The 21,854-nt window shown below is 39.5% G+C and overlaps 1 protein-coding gene and 2 long non-coding RNA genes across 9 annotated transcripts in view; 1 reads left to right on the top strand and 2 right to left on the bottom strand.

Moving 5' to 3' along the window:
• SNAP25 (synaptosome associated protein 25) overlaps positions 1-7,608 on the bottom strand; it is an 87,294-nt gene extending 79,686 nt beyond the window's left edge. For 3 of the 5 annotated variants that reach the window (XM_005568353.3, XM_005568355.3, XM_074004775.1), the window contains exon 1: positions 7,488-7,608. The gene's annotated coding sequence lies outside the window, so the exon portion shown is untranslated. Of the gene's footprint in view, positions 1-7,251 lie in introns of all 5 variants that reach the window. The other 2 variants (XM_005568354.4, XM_015457785.3) reach the window with 1 other exon arrangement.
• The window catches only part of LOC135965602 (uncharacterized), a 189,776-nt gene continuing 174,883 nt past the window's right edge, over positions 6,962-21,854 (top strand). For 2 of the 3 annotated variants that reach the window (XR_012419161.1, XR_010578570.1), the window contains exon 1: positions 6,962-7,228. This is a non-coding gene — a long non-coding RNA (uncharacterized lncRNA). Of the gene's footprint in view, positions 7,244-21,854 lie in introns of all 3 variants that reach the window. The other variant, XR_010578571.1, reaches the window with a different exon arrangement.
• The window catches only part of LOC135965603 (uncharacterized), a 28,697-nt gene continuing 27,999 nt past the window's right edge, over positions 21,157-21,854 (bottom strand). The window contains exon 6 of the long non-coding RNA XR_010578572.1: positions 21,157-21,525. This is a non-coding gene — a long non-coding RNA (uncharacterized lncRNA). The remainder of the gene's footprint in view (positions 21,526-21,854) is intronic.

A 21,854-nucleotide genomic window follows, 5' to 3' on the forward strand; every position in this document is an offset into this window, starting at 1 on the left:
AATAGATATTTGTTCAATGGATTAATTAATGAAGAATGCCATAATAGCAGCTGATTTATGATGAAGGAATACATGGGTAGTCATCGTGGAATTGGAAAAAAGTAGATACATTCAGCAATTTATCTGGCATAAATCAGGAATGGACTTTCCCATTAAAATAAAAAATTCACTCAACAAGGCTAATGCATGTTGAAATAGTTTGCCAGTGTTCTTCCCAGCAGGCTTTCTAGCATTTATTTCTGTGCATTTTCTGTTTATTGATAGAGAAGTCACAGTGTGATTTACCTATACCTACCTCCCAGACCAACTTCGGAATAACTGCAGGGAAATTTAAGACATTCACTGTTTTGGAATTTGCCAGTCATTATTCTTTGAAACTGTACCAAAGATGAACATAAATAAAGGAGATCAACAACGTGGTCTGAGACTCTTCATGGAAGGAAATGAAGAAAGGAAAGGAAACTCTGTCCAACTTGCAGGATTTTCAGACCTCAATTGAGAGAATTCTCTGAAAAAGGAATGAGACAGGAGTGTAGGGCTGAACTCTGGCCTCAGGGGGGCACCTAAGAGACTTTCATTTTTTTACTTGCTGTTATCAGTAAAGGACAGAAACCACTGATTCAAGGTTCCAGGCATGGAAAGTCATCTCTCAAGTTCCAGATTTGTGACTATTGTCATCTGAATAAAGGAAGTGATGGGGAAGCTGGGACCAGATGGTCATTTTGTAGAACCTGCCACTGGAGGAAAATAACCTTTTTCTTTAAGTAAAAATGGACCACCTTGGAAGATTAAGACACGGCGAGTCAGCAGAAAGTGCCAACAGTCTCAATTTAAGACATGAGAATTAGACATCTTTGAGTAATATGAACCATATCAACAACAGCAGAGAAGAGGATGAAATATATTTTTCCACAACCAAAGAAAGCAAGCCATAAACCCAGTACAGGTGTTATTCAGCGTCATTCGGGGGCAGGCATCATTTGACTGAATTTCTCTAGAATCATTGTTAAGCATTTAAAAGGAAATGCTAATCCTTAAATAGGATTTCCCCCCATCTCTTTTTGGGGATACAGATTTGTTCTTACCAGTAAGTCAGTCACTGCTGAAGTTAACCTCTGTAGTCAACAATAAGAAAATCAGTTAGGATTTCTTCTTGTGATACCGTGTTTTACCTTGGTGGAAAGATGCTGAAATCTGCAGTAGGTTGTGACAAGGCGAACGTGGGGTTTTTTTCCCCCTCTGGGACATGTGAATTTATTTGATGTGTGACTATGAATTTAATTAATCAACATTTTACCACCAGCTGCTGACCTCTGACCTCATAGGCTTTAAAGCTTCCTTCTCTCCTTGTCCCATGTTTTTAAAGCTTTCCTGTAATGTCATTTTACCCCACATCCTCCCAATGTGATTAGTTTTTGAGCTGTCTATCAGTATCATGAGATTCAGGTTACATAGGAATGTAACTTTTAAAGTACTTTACAGCTCACAGATTCTATAAAAGCTTCTGTTTCCTCTTTGCTAAGCGGCAGAGGAAGTAAGAGGATGAGTGAAGGAACTGCAGCTAATATATTGCTAAGTCAGACACAGGAGATGATCAAAAAGAGGTCTAGAAAGAAATTTTTAAAAAGTTAATTCGGTTGAAAACAGAATGATACAAAGTTTAGGCAGATTGTAGGAGACAGTATGTGCCAGATAGCTACAAATCTGATTGAGAAGGACAGGAGAAACCCAAAGCAGTGATGACTCAGAATAGGGCTTTGAGGAAGAAGACAGGATTTCTTAACTCTGGGAAGGCTTCAGAAAGATGAAGGCAAGCAATTTTGAGGGGGAAAAAAATAAGGATTGGGCTAAGGGAGGCGATGAATGTAATTAATCTTCCAATTGGGTCCAGATCAGTTACTGAAGCATTATTAAGATGATGCCAGCTGAGGTCATCAGTCACTAGGTCAGGACCCATTGCTTGGGGTTTTCAGCACTGATTTCATTGATTTTTGAATAGTAGGGATATTGGACATCACTAGTCTACTTCTATCATTCTGCCAATAAAGAAACCAAGTTCAACAGTGGTTTGCTGACTAATTTAAAGACTGTGTGATTCCAAACAGGAAATTACAAGCAGTTGTTTCAGGGCTAGAGCTGGGTCTCCTGACTCTGAGCAGCATCCTTACCTTCAGGCCTTGCTACCCAAGTGAGGAGGAAACGACTGCAGAAAAAGACATGTACATTCTCTATGCCTTATTTGGTCAATATGAAAAATGCGGATGATGCAAGAGGTAGAGGTAGCATAAAATATACTACATAGCTTAATCTCTGGAGTCAGACTGAATACATGTAAGTCCTGGTTCTGCTCTGTGACAAGTTACTTACCCTTGCTGTGCCTCAGTTATCTCATCTGTGAAATGGAAATAATAATAGTAATCTGATCACAAGGTGGTTAGGAGGAAACAGTGAGCCAGTACAGGTAAACTCTTTTATAATGAGGGTCACATTCTTCTTCCCCATAAGCCCATTCTGATTAATCACTGCTTTGGGTATCTCTGTCATTCTAAATCAATTTATGTCTTACTAAATGTGATCTAATACTATATCTGAACATATGTGTCTGTGGGTTGCACTATTTATTTAGAAATCAGAAATTTCTTGGACTTCTATATTGGGTGAAGTGCTTGAGATCCTTGTGAAGAAAATTACATAGAAAGAGTAGATATTATTGTTAAGGCAATAATAGCAATTCTGAGGAGTTCAGAGTGCAGCTGGGATTCTCTAGAAATTTCTATGAAGTTTTTTCCCTCTTGTAAAACTTTTTTTTTTTTTTTAAGTTTTTGTCCACTCATCATGTCCTACTTCCTCAGTGCTACATCATGTCTCCTCCTTTCGCCTTGCTTGATGTTTGTGTGGTCCCTGGGCTCAGTTTAATAACCACCAACCTGACCTCCTAAAGCATCAAATGTCACTACCTCTAACTTTCCCCTAGGTAGTCGGCTTGGATATGAAAATGTTATCCTGTGGTGTCTCTGCTGCCAGCGTTTTAGTGAAGAATAGATGAGGATAGTCTCTTGATACTTTATAGCCAGAAATGAAATGGCAGTAAAATCTATATCTACCATTGCCATTTCTTCCTCTACATGAACCCACTGACTATTTTGGCTTAGCAATTCTGTCAGCATTTGGAATTTTGAAGCTCTGCTGTGAGAGTAGTAACCACAAGGTTAGAAAGGAAACGGGTGTAATCCAGACCTTGAGGGAGCCCTGAAGCGAGGGTAATTAGCAAGAGTCAGCAAAATAGGCAGGGAAAGAAATTTGATATACTGCCCACCACAGTTTTTCAAAATTCTACCATTCCATCTTTTTCTTCCCATTTTTAGCCACGTGAGGCTGGTTCTATTTGTCATGCTGCTCAAAACACACTCAGAAGAACTGACAACTTTTTTCATTCCTCCAGTCAGTGCACTTGACAATGCTGAATATTCACAGAGGGCAAGAGAGTGTTCGGCACCATGTTTATTATTCAAGTGCACCTTCTGGGGCATCTCATCACCAGATTCTTGACCTTCTTTTCAATCTGCCTGGCAAGTGCTCAACTTGCATAATTTCTTTTAGTCAATAATAGAAAATTGAAACTTGCGATTAACTTCCAAGCAGGAATTATATGTCTATGTAGGTATATGTATCCTGAAAAGTGATCTTAAAAGATGCTTCAGTAAGGACTGATTTTGTTTCATTGACCATCTCTTATGATACCAATTTGCTCCCCTCTACTTCTGGAAGAATGCAAATTAAATCCACTCTGTCAATAGTAATTTCTGGATAGTAAAAGGACCTGGTTACTTTGTTATATCAGCTTCTGCTCAGAAATCAACTTTAGAGAATAAAGTACCAAATTCTCAGCTTGACATTCAAACCCTTCTACAGAAGGCTCCAACTCTGCATCCTAGCCTATTCTCTCCCAGCTTCCCACTCCACCCAAATGAATGGGCATTTTTAGGGTTTGCTAACTGTAGAGTGGGCTTGCCTAACGTGATATTCTGCATATGTTGTGACTTCAACTTAGCGGAACTCTCCCATCTCTCTGAAACCTCCAAAAGCCATCTCAAGGCCTGCCTCTTCTCTCAGATTGTTCCAGTCCACTGTGATGTTACCCTCCTGAATTTACGTTACTTACTGTTGGTCACATTCACTTGAAAATTAATCACATATGTCCTCATAATTTGTCTTCTAATGTTTTATTGCATTTGATTCTGGTTTTATTTATTAACTTATTGTTTATTGCTTTTATTAAGATTGCTAGATGCTAAACTTATTGAGGTCAAGACAGAAACCATGAGATTTTATATCTCCCATGGGATTCATTTCTGTATCTGGTGAATACCGCTTGATCAATATCTTCCTATCAGGTTGGTCCTTGCTGACAAGGGATGACATTGCAGAAAGTATCCAGTGCTGAGGCTTAAAACATGGATTTTCCTCCTTTATAGAATTGTAAAGCAGTCCCGTAATGTGAGAAACATTGTTTATTCATAGTGAATTATCTAAAAAGCATATTTTCTATTTTTCTCCTTCATGTCTCTTCTCTCAACCTCTTTCTCAGACTATTTTTCTCATTTCTACTAATCGTCAAACCTCCATGTTATGCTGAAGGCCGACTGCTTACGCAGCTTCTAAGTGTCACTAGCAGAAACATGTATCTCAGCTGATAACCCTCACTCAAGGGTTAACATTTAGAGCTTAGGAATATCTTTAGACAAGCTAATTAAGGGGTAATTTGCATTGTGTTTGTGCATGTGTGGATATGTGTGTTTAACAAAATAAAAATAAAATTGTGAATTCTTGGGAGATTCTGCCATGAAGAGGTTAAGAGGATTGTCAATTATTCTGTAATTTGAACACTGAGGTGGTAATGCAGTAAATATCGATGAACAAACAGGCATCAGAGGGTCTGTGTGAATGACTCCTGGCTCATCCTATGTCCATCTGCTCCTGCCTCTTCTCACCGCATTGCCCTGGATTTTAAAAATTCAAACTTAAAATAGGAAATTTCTCAATTTTTTCCCCAGAAGCTGTCAATGATATAAATATTAAATTCATGGTTCAATGATATATTTTTTGAAATTTCTCAGTAAGTTATTCTAAAATTAGCTTTCTAATTGTGCACATTGCTTCTTTCTCTCAGCTCTGTGCCCTTTGACATCTTCACTGCAGTCCTCTACTTCCCCCGCTCCTCCCCAGTCTTCCACTAGCAAACAAACCCAGCAGTAATTACTAATGTCCAAGCACGTAATTCCGGCAGCATTAGGCTTTTCATTTGACGCAACTACGCAGACAGCTGTCTGGACATGCAGCATGAAGTTAAAGCATTTTAAAAAATTCCTACCCATATTTTCTCTCCTCTACCACTAAAACACAGTTGTTTATTTTTGTCTGCAGATTGCAAAGTTATAAACTTCTCTTATACATTTACATACTCTTATATAAATGTCCATCCAAATAATTTTACATCCATGCACAATAACAGATCAATATATACAGACATGGAAACACATAGTCATCTATAAAAAAAAAAACACTAGGAAATAATTAAATAGCTGGGAATGAAATCACCTTCTGTATATGGACAGGAAATTTTAGTATCTGTAGCATACGGATGATAGGAGGTATGACTATTTGAACACAATCCAAGGTCTCATTTGGGGTCTTTTAAGGGGATCATGATAGCGTTTCTTTAATGTGTTGTATAGATTATTACAATGACACTGTTACTCTTTTTTGCTAACTACTCAAATGGCATAATTTTGACACTGGTCATTTTTATGCCAGTTTTATCTATATCAAACAGAGAGAAATATCACTGATGACTTTTGCTCTCTCAGATACTCCAAGCCTCAGAGTAGAAAATGGTTAAAGTAGTTATCACCACCTCAGCAAAATCCCGCAGTGCCATAAGAGAAATTGCAGTAGATCTTTAGGTCAGAGTTCAGTTCTAGTTTAACACCATGGTTCTTTACCTGCGTTCCCCTGAAGGACACACTTCGATTCTCCTGAGGAAGACCAGTCTTAATGTTGTCAAAATCTAAAGCTATCAGCCTGTGATAACCAGTGCTGATAGGAAATACTTCCAGTAATTCAGAAACCATGGCCAAAGAGATTAAATCTATTCAGTACAGGACAAGCAAAATTTCTCAGATATGTGTTTTTGTGGATGAATACTTGTGTTCATGCCTGATTGCAAGGATGGGGGAAGAAGGAAAAGGAACAGTGATTCATTCTTAAAGTTGATTCTGCTTAGTTAAGCTAATCTCACATTTCTATCAAATGGAAACATAGAGATGTATCATCCCTATAAACAGATAGCATTGGCTTCTTTGTATATACAGTACTCACACTCACCCAAGATCTGTAGACAGATCTACTCTGTGTTAAAAAACAAAACCAAACAAAAATCTTGATACCCTGCTGAAGGATAAATGCCTATTTTTTTAAAAAATGTATTTATTTTCTACCTAAAATAAGGGTCAGAGGGCAACATAGATTTCCACAAGTAGACTATTATTTTGTTGAAGCTATGCAGGAGGTGAGGAGGGGAAACAGGAAATTGTCTGTAAAGGAGTCTCTGTGAGCAAGATTTATTTCTTTCTTGTTTTCTTTTAACCTACTATGACTCCTCTATTAAGGGTCCCCGTAAGACCAGGGTCTCAGAGAGACAATTTGGTCTCCAGCCCTCGCACATCCAGCCCTGGCCAGGCATTTCTGCCGCAGGCAGATGCGGCGCTGCGGCCGGACCGCTGTCCCCGGTGCTGAAAGGTCGAGGGCGCCCGCGCGAGCCCTCGGTATTGCTATCCAGGGTGCTGAGCGCGGGCCGCCGCAGTCCCCGAAGCCAGCCCACCCGCGCCAGCCCTCCGCAGAGCCCTCCCACCTGGCACGACCCGCCCGCCTCCCGCCAGCCTGCAGTTGACGTGGAGCAGGCGGCATAAATCAAGTCTGCGGGGCATGGAGGCTGCTGTCGCTGCAGCAGCTCAGCTTGCCCGGGGCGGGAACTCCCCCTTTCTCCTTTCGCTTCCCCAGCACCCACACCCTGCCTCCTCCTTAATTCTTCCCTGGATAATAGTACCCTAACGACAACAGTCAAAATAATAGGGTTAGAACGACGGGGGGGAACCCAACAGCCTAAATATCTCTGAAAACTGCATCGCAAAATGGAAGAAAGAGGGGGTCCCACTACTGTTTCAAAAGAGTAAGTTATTATTCGGTACGTACCCTCGCTCTTCCTTCCCGTCGCTCCATTTGCAGGGCTCCCGTTTCCCCTTCCCCCAGCAGTTCACCTCGAAAACACTTTATAAAGCCCCCACCAGACGTGCACACACGGAATACCGCACCCTAAGTGCACCAATACTTGTATTTACCCAAGCCCACTCGGAATGCCCAGCTGCTGTCCCTTCTGGGTATGCAGCCATCCCGAGCCAGAACCACGACCTGGGGAGGGGGCTCCTTACCTGGGCTTCTCGGGAGGGTTGTGTTCTCCGGGCCTCTGCAGGTTGCAAGTGTGGAGGAGCCGCCGAGCAGGGAGGGAAGGAAAGACAGCGCCTGACCTCCCCGAGGTTTCGTCTTCAATGCAACGTGAGCTCTGCCCTCATCAAAGATGGCCGTCCGTTTTGACGTCAGCAGCTTTTAATAGCCGCCCGGCGAGGGGCGGGAGGAAGTGGGGGCGGGGCTCCGGCGGGGGCGGAGGCGGGGCCCGGGCTGCGGCGCGCTTGACTCGGCTCCCCGGCGCTGCCCTGCAAACCTCCGTGTTTTCACCTCCTATAAACACCCAAAAGGGGCGACTCTTATGACTCCATTTTAACACTCGGTCTCGGGCAAAAGCGTTCATCCCGCAACTGCATTCTTGATGTTCTTTGGTGTGTGTGTGTGTGTGTACATATGTGCGTGTATATATATGTATGTGTGTATATATTTTATAATACATGTATAATATATGTATAATTTGTGTGTGTGTGTATATTTTCCCCCCACCCCCACCCCCACCCCCTTTCAGTGGAATCGGTGATTGAGTCATCTAAGGAGAGGGGAAGGCAGAGGGGGGTAAAAGGTAGTGATGGGAGGGGTGGGGGAAATTTCTGCGGCGATTTGTTTTCTCCAAAGAGGGTCCGGAGGGGCATCCCCGTCCACCCTCGCCAGTTCCATATATGGCCAGGCTACGTGGGTTGCTATTTTTATGAGTGATTGCTTCATGTTATCGAAGCAGCGCCGAGGGCTTGCAGCTCTCGTTGCTGTGGTCAGCCGGGGAGCGAGGCTGGCGCACGTTATTTTGAAGTACGTCAGAGCCAGGCTCTCTGAGCTGTTGCAGGAGTCGGGGGAAGGAGAAGGGAAGCGGAGTTAGCCCAGCCAGCGTGGGTTTGCGAGGACTCGAGGCTTGAAGTTGAGTTGTTTGCCGAGGGCAAAAACGGATGACGCTGCTTTGGGTGGAATTTGCAGTCGGCGCTGGGGTTTCGTGCTGGGTGTCTTAGGGGTACCCCACAGAGGCACGGACGCCCCGAGGGAACTGTCCAAACGGCCAGGAGGAGGTGGGGGCTTCAGAGCAAGGACGGCTGGGACGCTGCCGAATCTGGTGGTTCACTCAATGCGCAAACCCCGGGTACCCGTGCAGGCTGCCTCAGGGGGCCCTAGGATGCTCAAATCAGGGCGGGGAGACAAAGGCTACTTGTGCTGATCATATTAGAGATTAAAAGTGATAATTATAAAGCAACAATCCTAACTGTCCTCCCTGGCCGTGCACGGGCCTGGGGAGGGGGTGGTGCGCGGATCGCTCGGCGGTGGCAGCGTCCCGGATGATTCACAGGTGTTGGGGAGGCTGTCGCGGGACTCTCCGCGGGGAGGGCGGGCTGGGGAGCGCGTGGGAGGTGGGGGACCTCGTCTGAGGAACTGTTTGTACTTTTCCGGGAAGGATGCGATTAGAAGTCGTGCCTCGCAATGTTAAAACTTGATGGCCTCTTTTAGGCGATGGAAAATCCTTGTCTCGCTTAGGAGAAACCATTTAGAGCTGGGTTCGGAAAAGCGGCGTACAACCTCTTCCCCTGCACCCTCCTCCTCCCCTGCCCCACCACACACACACACACACACACACACACACACACACACACACCCCTACATCGCTGGCCTGAGAGCCAAGCTTAGGCAATAATACGGCCTTTGATTGCACTCCATTGCGGAGGGAGGGAAGCGGGGTGGGGGTAAGGGAAGAAGAGTTGTGAAGGCGCTGCGTTTAAAAAGAGACGGGCTGTTAAGAATTTAATAAATGATACTTTTAATCGCAATCAGTAGACATAATTGTGTCTTAAAGATTCCCTGACCTGAAGGCTTTTTTGACGTATTAATGTTTATGCCATAATAATTAACAGTGTTTGGATGTTTATTAAAGCCAAATTCCTAAAAAAGACATGTTGCTGAAATTTGTTTACTTATTCTTTAAACATTTAAGATTTCCATACAATAAAGAAGAAAATCTGCAGTCCTTAGAGACTTAATTGCCAACAAAAGTATCTTGATTATGGCTCTTACTTTCATTATAAAGCAAGTTGGAATAGAGGGAAAGGTGTTTGAATGCAGTGTACTGCAAAATCCTTTATAGTCATTTTGTCCAAAGTGTGACACTTTAAAAAAAAGCAGCATGCGGAAGTTTGAAGAGAAAAAAAAAAAAAAACCTGCAGAGGGAGAAACAAAATATGTGTATAGCCCTCAGACTAGAAATCATTCAGGCAGAAAGCATTGTGAAGGAATGGAGGAGGCGGGGGATTTTCCAACTTAAACAACAACAAAAAAAGTTAAAAAGCAACTACGTCAGTGATGGAGGCTTATCCTGCAGGCAAAAGCTATGTAGCAATCACAGGGAAGGACTGGCTTGGTATTCTGAGTTTTCAACTACTGATACCCCACACTGACATCTTTAAAAATGACAGATAAGAAGAGGGAGGCAGACAATTTCAAGGTATTACAGAAAATACCCTGACCCTACAGGATTAGCTGCTGGTGGTGGCAGTGTTTTCCATTGCTAGTGCTTGCTTTGAAAATGATGCTGTTTGAGAGGTTCTTCATCTTGCTCTGGGAAAGGTAAAAGAGTCTAATTTGAGAAACATAAATATTGGGTACATAAAAATCTGCTAAGGATGACCAGATAACCCTAAATATGGTTTGAATATGATAATGAGATTTTTTTTTTTTTTTTTTTTTTTTTTTGCCTTAGGATTTTCTCATGGCATGATTAAAACAAAACAAAAACAAACAGGAAAACATCATCATCTTTGCCAGTAGGGAACCAGCAGATTCATGTTACTCATGGTTTGCAAAGGCCTGAACCACCCAGGGAAGGAAGGTGATGGAAAATTTGCTCCAAAATGGTTCAGCTGCTGTGGGTTATTTCTAATGCTTAGGATGAGTGATGAGAAAATTACCTGCTCTGCTAGATGGATATTTACACTATGATAATTCAAGCCTCTGGAAGCTTTTTTGGGACATTATGCCCCAAAGTATTCTGGTTTGCAGTAGCTCTAGGTCCAAGGTATTTAGCTTGTATCTCCAAGGTAGGTGCAAGATTCATAGTTGATTCAATAATTGTAATTTTATAAGGAGTCATAATAATAACTTTTCTAAAATCCCGTGTGATCTTTCCAGAGTCAACTTGGAAGTAGTTTAAAGATAGCCCAGCTCAGAAGCCCTCTCTCCAGGGTCCTCCTTTGGAATATGCCTGGCACTCTATGACACTGTTTCAAAACACTGTGAGGGCAAAGAATACTCAGTTCTGCGCAAGAATATTCAGTTTGATAGAGCAACTGTTTTGATTCTTTGGTTTGCTTTCCACGTGGTTTGCTTGCCACTTTCTCTTCATATATTCTTCTAGCCCTTAACACAGCCCCCCACCCCATTTATGTATAGTGAAGTAGTAGTACCTTAAAATGCCTCAAGTAGTTTAGCTCTAGGTTTAAACTATCCAGGCTGTTCTTGTTCACTGAAGCCTCTAAGGTAGATGTATATCTTGTGAAAGGTAAAAAGAGAACCAGGAATATTAGTTGCTGTTTCTGGCTTGCCATGTTAAGAAAAAATAGGACTGTACACTCAGAATATTAAATAACACTTTATTCTTTGCTACAGACAGTATCATGGGAAGGAAGAAGGGGAGTGTCCAGCAGCCAGAGGCTGGATGTTTCCATACTTTTGTTCCTTGATGCACCAAAATTACAGACTTTCTTTTACAATGCATCCTAGGACCCTTCCCAATGCTGAGACATGCCTGTGGTCAAGTAGGGAGGAAGAACCTGTGACGATTAGGAACAGAGAGGCAGAGAAAATGGTAGTCCAAATTAGAACATTTCAAAAAGGCTATTTGATAGGGGTCACAGTATTCCTTGAGTAAATCTTTTAGGAATCATATTAGTTCTGTAATCTCTTTGTATCTCAATTATCTCATAGGTAAAATGGAGACAATAATTATACCAAATTCACAAGGAAATTATGAAGCACTGAGTGTCATATCTAGCACTATGAAGTATTGGCTAAATAAAATCTATCATTTTGATGAGACTTTAACTTTATTTCTAAGAAATGACATGTAGCTTGGCTTTAATATGGAGGATTGCCATTTTTTCATTAGCTATTAATTAGATATGTATCAATCATACTGGGTCTTGTTTTTTTCATCTGTATGAACTTATACATTTACTCAATATCGAACACCTGCCATATGCATGGCACTGGGGTCTAGGAAAAATTGAGTAGAGAGTTGAGAATTAGAGGGGTTAAATAACCTGGCCAAGGACACAGCTAAGAAATGGGATAGCTAGGATTTGAACCCCAGGGCCCAAGCTCATAATCATGATGTTTTAGTACAGCCTCCTCCAGCTCCATCAGACTCCCTCAATATCCAATAAACAGCTTAAATAAGAAACAGGGCAGAAAATGCTCTCAAAATATACCAGCCAGAGGTCAGAACAGAATGGCAATGTGGATCAGTGGTTTTGAGGCAGATAATATGAGGTCTTCAACAAGAATTGATTCCAAGAGTAAAGACCTCTGAAGGTAAGGATTGGGTAAGCTGGGTTGAAATGAATGACTCAGGATATACCTGGGAATGGAGCAAGAATATCTCGTGCCATTTTATTGATACTAGCAGAGAAGGGCATCACACTTCTGCCAGCTAACAGGCACCAGCCTAGGTAAGGCACATTCTTATACATCAGCAGATTGCATCAATAATCTCTTGGTCATGTCCAATGGACTTTTCATCTCTATTGACTTTTGGGTTCACCTGACGGCATGTACTTACTCTTCCCTTTCTTAAAGCTCTCATTATCAGGTGCCTTCACCTCTGTTTCTCCCTTTTTTGTTGGCTCCTCATTTTCCATAGCAGATGGGTTGAAGCAGCAAAATCGTTGTGCCCAGCAGGTAAAGCTGGACATTTCCTTGAGTCCTGCACAAGCCCCCTGGGAGCTCCATATGTTCATGGAACCTGTCCTGACTCTCCACTCTGAAAGATTCTGTGCTCTAAGCCAAACAGAAAAAAATTAAATAACTCTCATTTGTATAGCTCTGTGCTAAAGAAATAGAAAATGTTGTGAAGAACTGTCACACACATGATCTCATTTTATTCTTGCAACAACTCTCTGAGGTATGTACAATAGTAATTATTATTTTAATTCCCTATTAATACATGATTATCTTACACCATGCAGCCAGTTGGTAATGGAGTTAGAATAGGTACTGAAAACTTCCTACTCTAAATTCTACATCAGGAAATGCAGAATTCTGATTGGTCTTTCAGGCTTCTCTACTGACCATGGTACATCAAGAGACTCAGTGTTCTATTTCTTCCTTCACATGTTGTCTCCAAAAAATCTGATTTCATACCCTTGAGTTTAACCATCATTTTCTATATTTGACTTTTAATTTCCTATTGCCAGTCTCACGCACTCTTGTGAGCTTCAAAGTCATATTCCTATCTTCTTAATGAACACCTATCTGGCTGAATGAAAGGCACCTCAAACTGAACATATATATGCATAAGTTGATTCCATACTCTGCAAGAATCTACTTCTCCTCTTACATTCTTAATTAACATTTTCTCATGATGTCCCATCTTCCAAACTAGCATACTCACAAGCCTCTTATTTTCACTCTCCTTTGCTGGCTTTGCTTTCATTTTCTCAACTTCAAGTGTTCAAGACTTGGAACTTTTCTCCCCTATACGTAATCATTCCCTGGGTAGTTGTATCCATTTCCAGGGCCTTGGGTAGTATCTGTGTGTTGATGTTTTTATATTACATATTTAGCCCTAATATTTCTCCTGAACCGCGTTGTGTATGTACAACTTTCTACTCAATATCTGTGATGAAACATAAGGCAAATATGGACGTTTAACTTAGCATATCCAAAGCAGATTTCAGATTTTTTAACTTCAAGAGGCTCCCTTCATCTTAGTTCTCCATATTAGTGAATGGCATTGACATTCCTAGTCCCTGAGGATGAAAATCTTATATTATTTCATGGATACTTTTTACATTCACACGTAATAAATAACACTTGTTGCTCTACTGTCAAAATACTTTTCAGATCCAACACTTCTCAGCACCTCCGCAGATACCACCTTAGTTTAAGTCACCATCATCTCTCTCGGGATATTACAGTAGCCTCTTAATTTGTGCCCTAGCACCTGTATCTCCTCTACATAGCTGCTGCAATGATACTTATAAAAGACAAATCTGATCATATTTCCTTTCTCAAAAACTTTCAGTGGCTCCCATCACATTTAGAAGTCCTTCCTTTACCCTACAAGATCATGCTCCTGGCCACCTCTCCAGACTCGTTTCCCAACACCTCTCCATTTCAATCACATTGACCTTCTTGCTGTCCATTGAACAACCAAGTGTACTCCTACCTCAAGACTTTTGCACTAGTTATTATTTCTACCTGAAATAGCCTCTCCCAGATCATCTTATATGTCATCTCCTCAAATGCCACATTTACAAAGGAGCCTTCTCTGACAATCTAGCTAAAGTTGCTAATCTCTATTTTTAAAAATTACTTTACCCTGCACTATTTTTCTTCATAGCCGTTTTCTCCTGTTGACATTATATATATGCTTATAGCTACATCTATATTATATTTCCCAGAGGCAATGGTTTTCAATGGCATTTGCGTTTTCTTTGGTTAAATTCTTTTTTGTTTCCAAATAATGTGCAGACATTGTTAATTCTTGATTTATAAAATAGACATCAGTTGACTTCCTAATAATAAGACTCTCTTACATCACCCTTGTCTCTTTTCCCCATCCTGTCAATAACAAAACTGTTAAGTAGTCACTCAGCCATGAATATGTCTAGGTAAATATTGTTCACTGTAAGTAGTACTACATAATGAGTATGCTTCTTTTTTTGCATATTTTCCCACTTTCCCTGGAGAAGCTCTTAGACGCTTCATAGAGAAGAAAAAGGTGGTTACATACAAAGGGGGAAGAATTACAACAAAATTGGACTTCTCAAAACAAATCCAGATGGTAGGAGTCAATGGAACAGGTCTTCAAATACTGCAAGAAAAATAAATCTCCATCTATAAGTCTATATTAAGCCAGAATATTAATAAAGAATGAAGGGCAAAATGAAAACATTTCTAGATGTGGACAGACTCAGGGCGATTACCTCCCATGAACATTTTTTGCAAATAAAAATATTTTCTAAGGATTGTACCTTAACAATACAACTCACAAAGGAATCTATGCAAAGGAGGAAGACCAGGAACTTAGGAAATATTAGAACTAAGACAGCATTTTTTTTCCTAGAACCAAAGCTAGGAAACAGGTATGGTAATAAATCAATGTAAAATTAGTTTATTTGACAAATGGTGTAGTTTAAAAGCTAATTATAGTATTAACCAGACAATGGCATAGATATCTCCTATCAGTAATGACAAGAAAATGCCCCTATAATGACAGAAAAAGCAAACAATTTATCATATATTTTTGGTTCAAATATGAAGTCAATATTATAGGACACAATTTTGAGCATTTTTTGATGGAGTTTAAAGAAAGATTTATAATTTGTCCTTTATCTTCAACTTTTTTTTCTTTTTTGGTGTGAAAATTTAGTGCCACAGAAATATTTTTTCTTTAAAAGTTTGCCACCCTACCTGGTTCTGCAATAAATACTATTTATATAATAATAAGCTGTAAATGCTCTTTTTTGATCTTTGAAGTTTGAATTAAACTGTAGACCAAGAATGAATGACTTAATATTTACCAAACAGAATCTGAATATTATGGGGCCTAACATATAAAAGTAGTGAGAGAGCTGTCAGATGTGGGAAGTAAAGGAGAGGGCTTAGGAGGGGCAATGTAAAGAGATTTTATAATGCAAACAACCCAATTTACTCATTTTATATGGTAAAGGATTAAAAGAATCAGTAAAGTTCATAGAAGGAAAAATAAAATTTACTCATGGTATAATTATATGTAAAGTTAGATGTATAATTTTAAAGTTAGTCAACAGAAACCCAAAAAGTAATAGAAGTACCAAAGTTCAGTGGTTGTAATAAAGGAGAAAGAGCCAATAAGATAATGTTCTCAGTTTTTTCATGAAGGACATTTATATATTATTTAAAATTGGTAAATCAAGAAATAAAAAGATATTATTTAAAATTAAGGTTTGAAACACCAAAGATAACTTGAAGCAGAAGTATTTAAAGACGGTTACTTCTGGGAAGGATAATGAACAAGATGCAAAAAGATTTTATTTTATTTAAACAATCTTCATTATTGTTTTCCTGTGAATGTGTTACTCTTCTTTAAAATAATGGCATTAACAAAATTATTTCAAAAAGCTTTTATGCAAGCTCTCCTGGTTTGGGTGGGCTGCAAAGTTCTGTCTTCAATGTCCTATCCTATAATGCTTTGGCAACTCCACAACCTTTCTTATTCAGTATACCAAAACAGCATTGATTTTTAAAGTGGAGGAAAAAAGATTCCTTGAAATGTATTTTAACCCATTTGTTTTCCTAGGCAATGCTAAGGAACGATACTGAGGTTAAAATTGAAATATGAGATATGAGAGCTGACATCTGGTCAGGAGGTCTGTCGGAGCCAACATTTTAATAATAAAATTATGATTATGAAAGAGCCACTGTGGGGATGGTTGAATAAGGATTTCTGAAAATCTGTTCCTTCATAAAAGCAACAAGAACACTAGCAAAAATTGTTAAAATAATTTTTTTTAGAAATCTAGAAATTAACCAAAGGCTTACAACAATCTGAGGAGCGTTTATTCAAGAAAAATATCTGCATTTTGGTAAGAACAAGAAACTTTGTGGCATTTCACTTGCCCTATTGCCATTCCCCTTTCTGCAGCTTTCTAGCAACCTTGAAAACCAGGAACCTACATGCCATTGGGAGGGGAGCAGAATTGATTTGGAGCTCCCCAGAGTCCCATCCAGAGAGAATTGTCACTATTTAACTTGTCTGAAAGTTTCCTGAAGGTGTGCATCAAAAAATTACCTATTAGGTACAATGCTCATTACCTTGGTGACAAAATAATCCATACATCAAACCCCTATGACATACAATTTACTCATACAACAAACCTACACAGGTACCCCCTGAACCTAAAATAAAAGTTGGAAAGAAAAAAAGTAAAAATAAAAAATAAAAAGTTCCCTAAAAACTACCACTCTTGAGGCTTATCTTTATTTGATGTAACTTAGAGCTCACATAGTGTAAACAGTATCTCCCCAAAGCATTTGTCAAAAACAATCAGCATCAAATGTTTCACACAGCAGCTGCCTGAGGCAGTGATAATGGCTGAGACAAACAAGAAGTTGACCAAAAATTGTAACAGGAAATGCTGGAAAATGGGATGTTCATAGGGTGTTTTGAAAAGTTCTGACATATTCCTGGGAATCTAGAAAGCCATGCACATGCAGAAAGCTGGGCGCATGCCCCAAATCTGAGAAGGCCCTATTCTCTCACCTCTCCATAACCTGAGACTGCATCATCAGGAAGCAAAGACTAAGGCAAATTTATAACCTGTCTGGTGGAGCATAGAAAGATTACTCCAAAAAATACATACACAGAACTTCTCAGCAAAGACTGTGAGCCTTTTTTGTGCAAGATATTTAAGGAAATCTCTGTCCAAACATAAGCTGAACATTAAATTAGCTGACTAGAGATTTCAGGGCCACACACAATAAAGAAGACTTACCAGAGTAGTTCAGCAAAATCACTAAACAATCAAACAAAACTCCCCCAAATAGATTGGAAAAAAAAACATGACAAATATATACCATGCAAATAATCAAAAGAGAATTGAATAAAGTGGATATCAGGCAAAATAGAATTTAAGAGAAAAATTGTTGCTAGGGACAGTAACAACAGTAGTAACAAATACAAACAATAACAAATGCTGTGGGATGAAGGTAGAAATCTGATTTCTGGAATTGCCACATTATATTATTTAAAATGTCTAGTTCTTAACTAAGTATTAAGACATACAAACAAATGTGGCCCATATACAGGAGAAAAACAGTCAAGAGAACCTGTCCCTGAGGATACATAGACATTGGAATTTCTGCACAAGGACTTAAAATCAGCCCTTATAAATGTGTTAAAGAACTAATGAACTAGTCCATGTCCAGTGAACTAAAGGGAAATATGGGAAAGATGTCTCACAAAATAGAGCATATCAATAAATAAATAGGTATTATAAATAATCAAATAAAAATTTTGAAGTTGAAAAATATCATAACTGAAATAAAAAGTTCATTAGAGAAGCACCATAACATATTGGAGGTGGCAGAATAAAGAACAAGCAATTTCAAAGATAAATCAATTGAGATGATTCAGTCTGAGGAACACAGAAAAAGAATGAACAAAAACTAATGGAGCCTCAGAGACCAGTGAGACATCATCAAGCAAACCAAGTAAGCATAAAGGAAAACCAAAAGGAGGTGAGAGAAATGGGTAAATAGAACATGTGAAGATGTAATGGCCAAAACTAACACAATTTTAAGGAATAACGTTAATCTAGACACCCAAGAAGCTTGACAAACTCCAGTAGGATAAACTTAAGGAGAGCAACATCTGCATGCATTACAATCAAAACTAAAAGGCATGGAGGGAGAATACTGAAGACAGAAAGAGAAAAATGGCTCATTATGTACAAGGGATCCTTAATAAGATTAAGATTCTCATGAGAAACCACAGAGGCAGTGGGATGACTTGCTCATATTTAAAATAATGAAAGAAAAAGACATTCAACCAAGAAGTCTATATTCAACAAATTATCCTTCAAAAGGAAGGAAAACAGCAATAACTAAAATAATTTGTTGCTAGCAGACCTTCCCTGTAAGTACTAAAGGAAGTGCCTCAGCTGAAATGGAGGAACTAGACAGTGACTCAAATCCACATTTAAAAAAAAAAAAAAAAAAAAGTATCAGTAAAAGTAGGTACCAAGAAAAATATAAAAGCCAGCTTTATTGTGTTATTTTGGTTTGTATTTTTTTCTTCTCCTACCTGATTGAAATTACATAAAGCAATAATTGTAAAACTACATTGATGAATTTATAATGTATAAACGTGTAATTTGTATGAAAATAAAAGCACCAAGGAGGGAGGAGGGAATAAAGCTATGTCAGAGCAAAGTTTTGGTGTACTATCAAAATCAAGTTGGTATTAATTTGAACTAGATTTTTAAAACTTATCACATTAATTGTACTTCCCAGCTATGCACAGTGGCTCACCTTTGTAATCTCAGCTACTCAAGAGGCTGAGGTGGGAGGATCCCTTGAGTCCTGGAGTTCAAGTCCAGCCTGGGCAACATAGTGAGACATCATCTCCAAACTAACAAACAAAACAAAAACTTTACTGAAAAACCCACAAATGATTTTGGGAAAATAAACAGTATGGTTCTAAAATTTATATAGAAATGCAAGAAACCCAGAATAGCCAAAAAATCTTGGAAAAGAAGAACAAAGTTGGAAGACTCACACTTCTGCATTTCCATACTTCTAACCATCAGGCAGTTACTTTCCCCCATATTATATGTATGAGTAGTGAGCTTCTAGACAGAACCCAGCACTCCAGGCCTATTGTATGCTGTTGAAGAATTGTGTCTATCCCAAGTCTCTGGGGTCAATTCCCACTTGTGATTATGACAGCAAATATAAGAGATAAAAATTTTGTAATTTGGAAACTGGACAATGACTGTCACAGGTGACTGGAAACAGAAGAGAGACAGGAAGTTGAGGCAAAAACTTGTATGGGGTCATTAAGCTTACAATATAGGGTGACTTTGTAGACCAGGACCATTTTGCTTGCAAATTATAGAAACCAGACCACCATAACTTAGACATAAAAGGAAATGTATTGGCTTATGCAGTTCAACAGTCTGGGATCAGATCTATGGTTTCAAGCAAGGCTGGATTTAGGTGCTCAAACAATGTCATTAGGAACTTATCTCTCATCATCTCTGTGTTGACTTTGTTCTCAGATACACTCAGCCAATTATCATCAGCAGCAGAAAAGAACATGCCACTTTTCCAAACGTTCCAGTAAAATCCCTATTTTTTTTTTTTTTTTTTATTGGTCAGACCTGGGTCATATATTCATTCCCAGAAGCCATGATAAGTCCAACCTGACACACATTGACTAGGAGTGGGGAAGGAAACTCCTTCCAAGGAAAAATCAGAATGAGGCAAAAAAGAAGGAAATGCATGCTGAGCAAGCAAAAATACCAGCCACTCATCCCAGAGAGTAGGGCCAACTGACAATGGAAGGTATTGAGTGCTTGAGTGGGAGGTCAGAAACTCAGTAAGGTGCTGGGCCTTGAAGGGTCAATTCATCTAATACAGTAAATCTGGCTACAGATGCTTTTCCAGTGGTATAATCCTGTTGCAATTCTTGCTGAAGCTATGCTTCTCAGATTCTGATTTGGTGGGTCTGGAATGAAGTTCAAAAGTCAACATTGCTAACAAACTCCCAGGTGATGCTGATGTTGTTGGTTAGTGGACCACATTGTGGCATGCTGCTATGCTAAAGTATTAATGTAAAGCATCTCTAGCTGTGGTGAGTTCTGCATCTTAATTGCCCTGCCCTTGAATTGGTGAGAGGTTAGACGATTCTGTATGCCCTGTCTGTGTGCCCTTGGCAGGCTCCATCCTCCTATCATTCGTCTGTCTCAGGGGGATTTGGGAATGAGAGGCAGTTTTTCTGCCAGAAGTATGTGCTTCCTCATTTTTCTACCCCAGGACTGCATGGGTTTAAGGCACTGGACCAAAGGAAAGCCTTGGCATGGGGTTCTGGAAGGTTAGTTAGCTGGTCCAAGATCAGCATTTTATTTCATAAAGGAGTCGGAGATTACTCAGTTTCCTGCTGCTCACTTATTGCTCTTTGGCTATAGACTAAAGAGATTTGCCAAAGCCCAGATGACTACAGTTGCGGGAGTGGGCCCTACTGAGGCCAGCTTCAACCAGCAGAGCTGCCAAGTTGACCCACAGGTTGATGAGTCACACAAAATGGTTGTTGTGAGCAGCTGAATTTGGGGGAAATTTCAATACTATATTATTATGGCAACAGATTACTAAAAGACTATCTGTGTGGATTTGGGAAATTTTTTTAACCTTTATAAGTCTCTGTTTTCTCTGTAAAATGAAGATAAACTCACATAGGGTTATTGTGAAGATTAAATAGAATAAGAAAGGGGAGAACCTTGACCCAGTATTCCAATAAATGTCAGAATTAGAACTACAGTTTTCCTGTATACAGCTAGTCTTCAAGAAGCCTCATAGAGAAAGAAACTTTCTGGTAGAACTAAAAAGAGATGGTGTAAAAAAGAAGAGAGAAGTGGGATTTGTTATTCCCTTTTGGTGTCAGGTGGTTTCACAGATCATCCAATATATTTTATAGAATTCTATCTTCCCTACCAACTTATGTGGTAAGTTTTACTATTCGCTTTTCATAGATGAGGAAACCAAGACACAAAAGCGAGCTGATTTTGTTAAAGTCAGATAGTCAATGGTAGAGGGCCTGGGATTAAAAAAGCAAAAACACTAAAAAATGAAAAATAAATACAAAAGTTAGATCTTTCACTCTAAATACCTTGCTCTTTCCACTATGAAAACCCAACTCAAACCTTAATCACATTACAGTTTTTATTAAAATATTTTTATTCAGAGCTCCCACTGCAGAGTAAGAAAATAGATATCTTAACCAAACCTTTCAAAGATTACTTTTGCTTTTTCTATTTAACTTAATTTATCTTTTCTTTCCAGAATCAGTCTTTCTCTCCATCTCTTTGAATTTCTCCCTGACTCTCCAGTTATGTCTCTCTCCCTCTCTTCTCCCTGACTCGTTCTTTCTCTCTTTCTTTCTCTGCCTAACACAGGCTGTCTTCAGATCCCTGCAGTTAAAATTCAAGTGGAAAACAAGTGACTCAGCAAGCTGGATGTTGATTTCTTTGGTTTATTTGCTCTTAAAGAAAAAAAATTCTCTTGGCAGCATATCTAGAAAGAAAGAAATGAAAATTGTAAGGCTCTTGTAGGAAAAGCGTCATAGGTATACACAGTCTATATGGTATTTTAAAATTCAACCAGGCAGGAAAGGAGGCCCAAGCTCACAGCAGAGTTTAAATAAACCTCTTTACCGTTTGTGCTCACATGAATAAGCCATTTCTTCTTTCTATGTTTATTGTCTGTAGGAAATCAGACCTAGGATTGCTTTTTTTTTTTCTTTGAGAGGGAATCTCGCTCTGTCACCCAGGTTGGAGTGCAGTGGCACAATCTCAGCTCACTGCAACCTACGCTTCCCAGGTTTAAGTGATTCTCCTGCCTCA

Source organism: Macaca fascicularis, chromosome 10 (assembly GCF_037993035.2).
Source record: "Macaca fascicularis isolate 582-1 chromosome 10, T2T-MFA8v1.1".
NCBI classification, from domain to species: Eukaryota; Metazoa; Chordata; class Mammalia; order Primates; family Cercopithecidae; genus Macaca; species Macaca fascicularis.